Raw genomic sequence first — 11,593 nt, forward strand, 5'->3', positions numbered from 1 at the left:
CACTTTGCTTCGTTCAGTTACCAGTATCACTTGGATACAATAGGTTTCTTTTAAGAGACTCCTAGATAGGTACATGGAGCTTAGAAAAATAGAGGGCTATGTGGTAGGGAAATTCTAGGCAGTTTTTAGAGTAGGTTACATTGTCAGCACAACAATGTAGATTTCTATGTTCTATGTTTTTGTATTTAGACTCAATATATTCTCCGAGGCATATGTGGTAGTGATAATTCACTTGCTAAGGTGGTCTTGGTTGCTTTTGATATGTAGTTGTTAACTGGCTTAAACAAAGATCATTACTGAAATAACGATCAAATAAATAATAATTCATTGGATTATTTATTTTTGTTCATTTTCAATGGTTCTATTGATCCTTGACAGAAAATTAAGATAAACCTGATGAGACAACAAACCGTGGAAGCCTCAACTTAATCCAACATTTTCAAGCCTTAATAAAAGTTAATGTTTTGATTCCTTTAGATACATTTATCTTTTTGGTGCATTTATCTCAATCTTTCTCCTATCACGCTCATTTTCATCCATAAAAGGAAGATACAATAATCAATTAGTTAGCTTAGTTTGCATTCATTTTTCAGATTACTGTAGTCCTTTGAGAAGAGAGCAATAGAATCTTTTGAATGGATTTCAAACAGGTGATACAGTGTGCATTACAGTCTATGGCAGCACTGCACGTCACATTATCTGTTTCTTCCACACCCTACTTCAGCATAGCTTATCCTAAATTCTCATCTCAGGTAAGTAATTACAAACAGCAGAATTTCTCAGAATACAAACACTCTGCACTGGTGACGCCAATTCCTTTTGCAAGGACAAATTATTGCTCTCATAGTGTATTTGCATTTTGAATATCGAGCCATTGCGCATAGTAAGATATGCAGTCTGATGACATCCATCACCATGTCAACTTCATTGTTCAACTCTGAACAGGCAGCATTGACCTCATCAGTGTCCGACTTCAACATTTCAGGCTGACTTCTGCTGGAGGTGCATTTGCCATGTACTGTAATAATTCATGCTGAAGCCTAACATGCCAAGAAACAAGGCTGAGCGTTGCATCAGTGCGTCTGTCCTACATGGAGGCAATTTTCCAGGAGCCTTAGCCTAAAAAGCAAAATACAAATATGTTGCTTTGAATGAACCAAAATTATACACTTTTAATTAGAATATATTCAATAAAAATAGGCTCATTTGTATTTCAGATGACCAGTTTAAGTAAGTATTTTTTGTCCAGAATAGTACAAAGCTCAAAAGTTTTGCTCTTGCCAACCTATCAGTTCAAGGAAAAGAGCAGGCTCTTTGGACTGATATTCTGCTTAATTTTAAAGAAACAAGGGATTGCTGGAAAAAAGATCCATCTTATTGCATACTGTATATCAAGTTTTTCCCAAAATTGCAAGAGTGATTTTATTTGGCTTGTGTTGCTTAATCATACACAAATGGCATTGTTTAATTTTTGCACTCAATACAACTCAGCTTTTGTTGTGCATTTTAAGCACACACTTGAATTCTCCATAGGAATCCACTATATTAATTGTATATATTTAAAAATATGTATTAATATATTTAGCCTCATGGTGGTGTGCTGCTTAAATTACCAAGCTAGTAACTCATAGACCTGACCTCAATTCGGATAAATGTGGTCAAATCCCACTGTAAATTCAGTTTGGTAATTATGAGTATGAAACTACTGGATTATAGTAAAGCAACATACATCAAAGTTGCTGGTGAACGCAGCAGGCCAAGCAGCATCTATAGGAAGAGGTGCAGTCGACGTTTCAGGCCCAGACCCTTCGTCAGGACTAACTGAAGGAAGAGTGAGTAAGGGATTTGAAAGCTGGAGGGGGAGGGGGAGATGCAAAATGATAGGAGAAGACAGGAGGGGGAGGGATAGAGCCGAGAGCTGGACAGGTGATAGGCAAAAGGGGATACGAGAGGATCATGGGACAGGAGGTCCGGGAAGAAAGACAAGGGGGCGGGGGTGACCCAGAGGATGGGCAAGAGGTATATTCAGAGGGACAGAGGGAGAAAAAGGAGAGTGAGAGAAAGAATGTGTGCATAAAAATGAGTAACAGATGGGGTACGAGGGGGAGGTGGGGCCTTAGCGGAAGTTAGAGAAGTCGATGTTCATGCCATCAGGTTGGAGGCTACCCAGACGGATTATAAGGTGTTGTTCCTCCAACCTGAGTGTGGCTTCATCTTTACAGTAGAGGAGGCCGTGGATAGACATGTCAGAATGGGAATGGGATGTGGATTCCCATTCTGACATGTCTATCCACGGCCTCCTCTACTGTAAAGATGAAGCCACACTCAGGTTGGAGGAACAACACCTTATAATCCGTCTGGGTAGCCTCCAACCTGATGGCATGAACATCGACTTCTCTAACTTCCGCTAAGGCCCCACCTCCCCCTCGTACCCCATCTGTTACTCATTTTTATGCACACATTCTTTCTCTCACTCTCCTTTTTCTCCCTCTGTCCCTCTGAATATACCTCTTGCCCATCCTCTGGGTCACCCCCGCCCCCTTGTCTTTCTTCCCGGACCTCCTGTCCCATGATCCTCTCGTATCCCCTTTTGCCTATCACCTGTCCAGCTCTCGGCTCTATCCCTCCCCCTCCTGTCTTCTCCTATCATTTTGCATCTCCCCCTCCCCCTCCAGCTTTCAAATCCCTTACTCACTCTTCCTTCAGTTAGTCCTGACGAAGGGTCTCGGCCTGAAACGTCGACTGCACCTCTTCCTATAGATGCTGCTTGGCCTGCTGCGTTCACCAGCAACTTTGATGTATGTTGCTTGAATTTCCAGCATCTGCAGAATTCCTGTTGTTTGGATTATAGTAAAAACTAGTTCACTAATGTTCTTTGGTGGAAGACATCTGCTATGGCACCTTTTCTGATGTGACTTAATGCCTGAACACTGAAGGGTACTTAACTCTTAATTTCCCTCTAAAATGGCCGTACAAACCTGTGAATGTATTATAACAATGTTAAAGCTGATAATGGATGAAACAGATGACCCAGGCACAGAATTGTGACATGGCTCATCTAGATAAGTTCGGCTCCAATAATACAAAGAAGCGCAATATTATCCTGGACAAAACGACCCAGCTGAGTGACAAATCATTCACCATTCACCACTGGAGTACTGGGTATCATTCATACCATCTGCAAAATCCGTGTCGATTTTTTGGGTTTTATTTGTAGATTTTATTCAGATACTCATGCAGGATACTCCAAAGACATATAACAAAACCATGATTGCTACCACCAGAAGGACAAGGAAGATGGGAAGATCACAAAACTGCTGCAGGTTTCCCTCTAAATTGTACACTTATATTGTTCTTCCCTCATTATTACTGGATCCCTGAAGCTCATTCTTCCCCAACAACATCGTGGAAGTACCTTGATTTGGGTGGCATTTTCAGGAACACCCATACCCCAAAAATATCCAATAAAAACGTACAGTGCCATAATAAAACATTTATTTATTTATTTAGATAAACAGGTATGGTACATTCATCTGAATTACTGATTCTCCCCTTCCAATAACAAAACAAGTTATATTAATTTACCAAACAAACGTAAGACTGTAAGGAACAGAAGCATTGTAGTGAGGTTTCTAATCGTTTCACTACTAAAACTAGTGAAAGATAAATTCCATACTCCTGGCCTATTTCCATAACTCCGGTATCCCTTAATGTCCAAAAATTTATTAACTCATGACATCTACCTACCTGCCTTTGCTAACTTATCAATAAACAGCATTTAAAGAGAATTGCCTACTCGTTAAATGCTGTTCATTGAAAGAGAGCGTATTGTTTGGGAATTTTACAAAGTAAGCTCTTGCCTGTAACATAGCCCATGCATTTTTCAGCACAGAAGAGGTTAAAGGTCAGGATGTCACTGCTGACCATTTGGAAAATTCCAGGTTATGTTGTAACCATTCCTTTTGTTTGCCTTATTCTGTCTACTCTGTTTACTTTTTGATTTGACCATTGATTGGACTGTATGATTGGTCAGTCATGATCAGGTGACTAAGAAGTCACCGAAAACTTAGTCCGATATTGCATTTGTATTATTGCCTGGTGCTGGTACTTTGATCACTTGTGAAATACATTAAAGAGAGAAAGAGTCAGGCAGTAATGATTGAAAAACAATATTTGTTTTAACAAACTGTGGAATTCTGTGCCCAAAATAATGTATGAGTGGTCCAACAAAAGGAGTAAATAACCTCCAGCAACAGAAAATCAGTGGTGAAAAAGTGTATTTCTCGGGTTCTTATACAAAGCTGAAATTTTGGTGTGTTTTTTTTCCTTATGCTTTCCCCAGAACCCAGCAGGTACCGCAGTACTCCTGAGAAGTGTGCAAGATGTCACGCAAAGAAGGTGAGTTCAATGCATCTATAAAAATGTAATATGCGACTTAAAAAACATCATGATATTATCAATTGTTATTGGTCTAGAGTAGAAAACAGGTTACACTATGTTCCATATGAGAGGAGATATGATTATTAAGTATGCAGAGATTGTGGTGATGTAAATCATAAGTCACCAAAATGACCAAACACTTAATAATCATATACTATACTACTATGTGGTAGTAAACAGTTTTGTGTTGTTATTAGGTTCCCAACAACAAATGTACTTCTTCCTGGGTGTGCATAGACTACATATTCTTATAAAAATTAAATTCAATGGTTTAGAAGGAGAGTGTAATAATAATTGCATGAATAATTCTTCATTTTTTTCTCCTGTCTTTCACTTCAATGCTAATGACTACATTACATTTAAAGAACAATGAGCTCTTCTGTGGTCTGGTTCCTATTTTTATTCCTTCAAAGATCTGAGGAAATTATTATCATTTTATATTTTTAGTTGGGCCGGCTGGTGGTGTAGTGGCATCAGCGCTTGGACTGCGGGGCGGAGGTTGCGAATTCGAACCCAGCCGGCTCCCCGGCACGCTTTCCATCTGTGTGGGGTTAAGAGCTGGTTATCTCTTTGAAAAAAAAACTCACCTGGCAGAAAGCAATGGCAAATCACTACTATAACTTGCCTAGTATGCGATTTCCCACTACGTTAGAGCGGCGTGCAAGGAAGTTGACTGCTACCCGGAAAAATTCCGGATGCAACCTTCATTATTATTATTATTATTATTTTTAGTTAGTGAAATCTTGCTATATGAAAAATCCCAGTTGTAGCTGGCAAACAGAAGAAAATGTGTGGTTTGTGAGGTACTTCGGGAAATTTCTCAATTATACAATGCAGTAAATGCACCACCTAATGAAAGATAAATTAATATTGAAAAGGGTTTTAATTTTACTGAGCAGTCTAGGGTCAACTCTAATTTATCTCAAAACCAGTGTTGAAAATTCATAATCCAAAATGTTTTAGTAACTTGTTAATGGGATTTACAAACTGCTACAAGCAGTTAAAGTTTTTCAAATGAGTGTTAATGTAAAATTTGCTTTAAAAACATCCCCAGAACAGGGATCCATCAGTTTTGCTTTTCAGTGCAAAATGGATTGATACACATTTCTTACCATCTTCCAATCCTATTTCAAATATTTCACTTTATAGTATTAAATTTTAATTTCACCCTGGTTGTGAATGTTTAATAAATTCAGATTCTTAATTTAAATATATTGTTTTCATATCTCACTTCAATGCAACAGAGTGCCAGTTACTTGTCAATAATATCTGAACATTAAAATAATTAGCTCAAAAGATACCACATACATTTGAATTATTTAGAATTGTAATTATTGCAGACTGTATTCCTGAATGCTACAAATTAAGCAGTAGACGTTGGAAGCTGTCTTGATGCTTCTTACAAGGATGAACTTAATTTTATGTCTATCGCAAAATAATCCCAAATTAATTCCCCCCTCCCTCTCTCTCTCTCTCTCTCTCTCTCTCTGTCATATTGTGCAATGATTATTCCCAGTCATTATACATTTACTGTAATTTAATGTCAATGGTTATAATATATCTAGCAAACAGATATTATTTGATTTAGATTTCAATATTGAAAGCTGTGTGAATTTTATGTTTGCCATGTTACTAGGAATGAGGAAGTTTCTAACAAAATCAATGGTAAATAATTTCAAGATCTCTGTCAATACTGTGAATTTGATGACTTGATAAATTACTCTGGAATAACTCATAGGATTTAGGGCACATTTTAAACAGCTTCACATTTCACAGAACGTGCATTGGTGTCTATGGTTTCAATGTTCATATTTCATAATCACTTTATAGTGTCAGAAGTAACTTTCTGAAGGACTAGATTATCAAACTACAATGAAAATTTTATACTTAAGTAAAACACTGTTTTCTACTCTATTTATAATTCAGGTAATTGCAGGCATTTCCTCCATCTCCCATCAAATGTGGTCTCAGGGATAATAATTGTTTTTTTTATCATCTTTAATTCCTTTAGTATATTGCAATTTCTTGAGCTAGATGGTTAAATATAATGTAATGCATATTTTTTGTTCATACTATCTTAAAATTTAGCTAAGTTTCTCTCACTCAAAACATCACTTCTTAATGCTCACCTTCAGTATTCTGATATATCCAGGTATCATTCTTTGCAGTGGGTTAAGCATTGTTGAACAAGTATCTTGTATAGAGATGGATGATTTAAGTAAAATTATCTCTTCACTGGATCCCTTTTTTTAAAAAATCTTGATGTTTTTGACAAGGTGGTAGTTAGCAACTCTCATAGCCAATGTTTTTGTGAGCTCTTTATATACAAGCTTCAAGGAAGGATAGACTGGATAAGTTGCACGAGTTGTCACGTGTTATCAATCTGGGGTGTCTATGTGTTGCCAGAGAGCTTTAAACAAGAAGCCCATAGGCTAAGGCTGTCTGCAATATATTAACTAAAGAGGCTCAGCTCTATCTGATTTTGCACTCCTTTAAAATATGAGACATTGTGGGCTGAAAATTGGATTGCATCAATTCAACCAGTGGAGAGTACACTATTTGAAAGCATGCATATTGTGAGCAGTACCTTCGTTCTCAATCATTATGAGATACAGTCATCTTCTGCAACAATGAAGATGAACAATGAACAATAACGAGATGTGGGAACAGCAATTAAGAAATTTAAATGAGGAGGCTAATGCTAACTATCATCAAGTCATTGAAATACAGAATCATAAATGGTATACTGCACACAAGACCATTCAGCCCATTATTTCAATGTTGGCATCATACCAAACCAAGTCACTACTTCCAGCCATGAGCCTTTTTTCTTTATGAGTTTGACATAAAGTTATAGGAGTTACACAGCTCAGATACAAGCCCTTCAGACCACTACATCCATGGCAAACATTTTGCCCATATACACTAATTCCATTTTCCTGCACCCTTCTGTGCCTTGCCTGTCCAATACCACTTAAACACTGTAACCCTAACTGATTCCACCACCTCCTATGGTAGCCAATTTCAGCTATGTAAAAGACTTTCCCTTCAGATCCCCATTAAAACACTTCCTTCTCACTTAAACCTATGCCTTAAACCATAAATATTGCTTTTGGTGTCCTACCATAGGAAAAAAAATGCTGATTACTCTGTCTATACTTCTTATCATTTTATATACCTCCATTAAGTTATTCTTCAGCCTTCTTCACTCGAAGGAAAACCATCGCAGTGTATCCAAACTCTTCCCATATCTAAAGTCCTTGAATCCAAGCAGCATCCTGGCAACTTTTCTCTGTGTTCTCCGCTATGCAATCATATTTGTGTGGGACCATAAGATATAGCAGCAGAATTAGGCCATTTGGCCTATTGAGTCTGCTCTGCCATATCGTCATGGCTGATCCAATTTTTCTCTAAGCCCCAGTCTCCTGCCTTCTCTCCGTATTCCTTCATGCACTGACCAGTCAAGAATCTATCAACCTCTGCCTTAAATATACATAAAGACTTAGCCTCCACAGCTGCCTGTGGCAAATAATTCCACAGATTCACCACCATCTGGCTAAAGAAATTCCTCCTCACCTCCATTCTAAAAGGACGCTTCTCTGTTCTGAGGCTGTGTCCTCTGGACTTAGACTCTTTGATCATAGGAACACCCTTTCCATATCCACTCTATCAAGGTCTTCCACCATTCAATAGGTTTAAATAAGGTCACCCCTCATTCTTCCAAATTCTAGTGAACACAGCCCCAGAGCCATCAAATGCTCTTCTTGAGACAAACCTTTCAATCCTGGAATCATTTTTGTGAACCTCCTTTGAAACCTCTCCAGTTTCAGTACATCCTTCCTAAGATAAGGGGTCCAAAACCTGCTTACAATACTCCAAGTGAGGCCTCACCGGTGCTTTACAAAGTTTCAACCTTACATCCTTGCTTTTATATGCTAGTCCTCCTGAAATGAATTTGAACTTTGCCTTCCTCACCATGGACTCAACCTGCAAATTAACCTTTAGGGAATCCTGCACAAGGACTTCCAAATCCCTTTGCACCTCAGATTTTTGTATTTTCTCTCCATTTAGACAATAGTCAATACTTTGATTTCTTCTATCACACTTCCCAACACTATATTCCACCCGCCATTTCTTTGCCCGTTCTCCTAATCTGTCTAAGTCCTTCTGTAGACTTACTTCCTCAAAACTGGTGTCTGGGGAATATCTGATAGAGGTTGAGTGGCATAGGTGGAGTACATAGATAGTATATTTTTTATAGTGTTGTAATGTCTAATACCAGAGGTCCTGCATTTAAGGTGAGGGGGGTAAGTTTAAAGGAGGTCAAGGAGGTGGATGCTTGGAACGCGCTACCTGGGGTGGTGGTAGAGGAAGGTATGTCTGGGACTTTTAAGAGATTTCTAGATAGGCACATGAATGTGAAGGAAATAGAAGGATATGGACATTGTGTAGGCAGAGGAAATTAGCTTATTGGCCATTTGTTTACTAATTTAATTGCTACGGCACAGCACTGTGGGCCAATTGGCCGGTTCGTGTGTTCTAAGTTCTAACTCATAGTTCTTCTGTGCAATTCTAATCACGATATCATATGAAAAATACAATTGCCCTGGAGAGGAGGTTCACCACCCTTTGCCTCCACAGATGCTTCCTGACCTGATGAATTATTCCAACTGTTTGGTTTTTGCTCCAGATCTGCCCTCTTTGATGTCTCTGTTCACCAGGATGTTGCCTGAGTTGGAATGTTTTATTCACAGAGAGTTAAATAGATTTGTTTTCCTTGGAGTGAAAGAGGCTGAGATGTGATGTGATAGAAGCATATCTGATTATGAGAAACATTGATAGACTAGATGGTATTTTTTTGCGATAGTAAGGGTATCAAAAAGCAAAGGGGAAACTTTTAAGCTGAGAGAAAGATGTTTTAACAGGGATCTAAGCGGTAGATTTTTTTTACACTAAGTGATCAATATCTGGAACCTGCTGCCAGGTGGTAGAAACAAATACAATGCTATGTTTCAGATTCATTTAGACAAACATGTTAGTAGGCAAGGTCAAGAAAGTATTGACTCCGATATCCCCCAGCAGAATGAATACACTCTTTTTATTTCTGATATGATCTCATTTGAAAAGCCTAATGAGGCAACATTACTCATTCCATGGCAGCGTATTCATTATTCATTTTTAAAAAGTCAACTCCTCTTCGAGGCCTGCGTGTCAAGCTTTAAAATTCTGCACCCTGGATTGTTGAGTTGCCAGTCTCACTCCACTTTCTGTCCTGTCTCTCTCTGATCATATGTAGACGTAAATGGGATTAGTGTAGATGGGCAGAAAGGTCAGCTTGCACATGATGGTACAACTCCATGATTCTATGATATTTTATGTCCCCTTTTAATTTATTTCTTAATAAGTACCACACACTTTCTATGACCTATACACACCTCCCCTGCTTTCAGTTCTCTAACTACCACAAGCTGCTTTTTGTCCCTTTATTCAATTCTAAATTTTCTTCCCATACACAGTTGTGCAGCTTAGCTTTCTCCCCTTATGTCCCAGATTTTGGAGGCTTCACTTTTGAATGACTCGTACTTGAACAATGAAATGCCTGCTGAGACTATCTGCTTCGAAACTTATCTTTTGATAAGCGACGCAACGGACTTCTAACTTTGTGAGTGAAGCAAGTTGTTTGTTATGTCTCCTCTCTCACTATGAAACGCAGACACCTCTCTCTCCCTTATTGGGGAAAGAGAGAGCCTGCGGTATGTCGAATACTGAGTGAATGAGTAGTCTTTGGGGTACCGCAAGTCTGTGTCTTTGCTGTCACTTTGCTCACACTTAAGTGCTCCGTGATGGGCGCTGATGCTTTTTTTTGCCGGTAGGGGGAGGGGGCATCGTTTCTTGCTGCCACTTACACGCCGGAGGGAGGGAAGCTGGGGGATACTTTGGGGTTCTAACATTTAACTGTCATTCATTCGTTGGGGGCACTCCTCTGTTTTCATGAATGGTTGCAAAGAAGAAGCATTTCAGAATATATATTGTATGCATTTCTCTGACATTAAATGTGCCTTTGAAACCTTTGATATTTCGCTTCATGAGTTAAATTTCTGCATCATCCTATGCCTTCATAAATATCTTGAAAACTGTGAGATATGGTCCCCACTTCTAAACTGATGTCCCACTGGCATATCAATTAATGTCAAGATGCATTTCAATAGACAATAGAGAATAGGTGCAGGAGTAGGCCATTCGGCCCTTCGAGCCAGCACCACCATTCACTGTGATCATGGCTGATCATCCACAATCAGTATCCAGTTCCTGCCTAATCCCCATAACCTTTGATTCCGCTATCTTTAAGAGCTCTATCCATCTCTTTCTTGAAAGCATTCAGAGACTTGGCCTCCACAGCCTTCTGGGGCAGAGCGTTCCATATATCCACCATCTCTGGGTGAAAAAGATTTTCCTCAACTCTGTTCTAAATGGCCTACCCCTAATTCTTAAACTGTGGCCTCTGGTTCTGGACTCACCCATCAGCGGGAACATGCTTCCTGCCTCCAGCGTGTCCAATCCCTTAATAATCTTATATGTTTCAATAAGATCCACTCTCAGCCTTCTAAATTCCAGAGTATACAAGCCCAGTCGCTCCAACCTTTCGACATATGACAGACCCGCCATCCCGGGAATTAACCTTGTGAACCTATGCTGCACTCCCTCAATAGCAAGAATGTCCTTCCTCAAATTTGGAGACCAAAACTGCACACAGTACTCCAGGTGTGGTCTCACCAGGACCCTGTACAACTGCAGAAGGACCTCTTTGCTCTTATACTCAATTCCCCTTGTTATGAAGGCCAGCATGCCATTAGCTTTCTTCACTGCCTGCTGTACTTGCATGCTTGCTTTCAGTAACTAATGTACAAGAACATCTAGATCTCGTTGTACTTCCCCTTTTCCTAACTTGACTCCATTTAGATAATAATCTGCCTTCCTGTTCTTACCACCAAAGTGGATAACCTCACAATTATCCACATTAAACTGCATCTGCCCACTCACCCAGCCTGTCCAAGTCACCCTGCATTCTCATAACATCCTCCTCACATTGCACACTGCCACCCAGCTTTGTGTCAACAGCAAATTTGCTAATGTTACTTTTAATTCCCTCATC

General features: G+C 39.2%; 1 long non-coding RNA gene across 1 annotated transcript; it reads right to left on the reverse strand.

Moving 5' to 3' along the window:
* Positions 1-317: 317 nt before the first annotated feature.
* On the reverse strand, positions 318-9,954 carry LOC134340996 (uncharacterized). The gene is made up of 2 exons (XR_010016695.1): positions 6,570-9,954; positions 318-1,119 (listed from the first exon to the last, which is right to left on the reverse strand). It is a non-coding gene; the product is annotated as an uncharacterized LOC134340996 (long non-coding RNA).
* Positions 9,955-11,593: the final 1,639 nt, after the last annotated feature.

This window comes from Mobula hypostoma, chromosome 2 (assembly GCF_963921235.1).
Source record: "Mobula hypostoma chromosome 2, sMobHyp1.1, whole genome shotgun sequence".
Taxonomy (NCBI): domain Eukaryota; kingdom Metazoa; phylum Chordata; class Chondrichthyes; order Myliobatiformes; family Myliobatidae; genus Mobula; species Mobula hypostoma.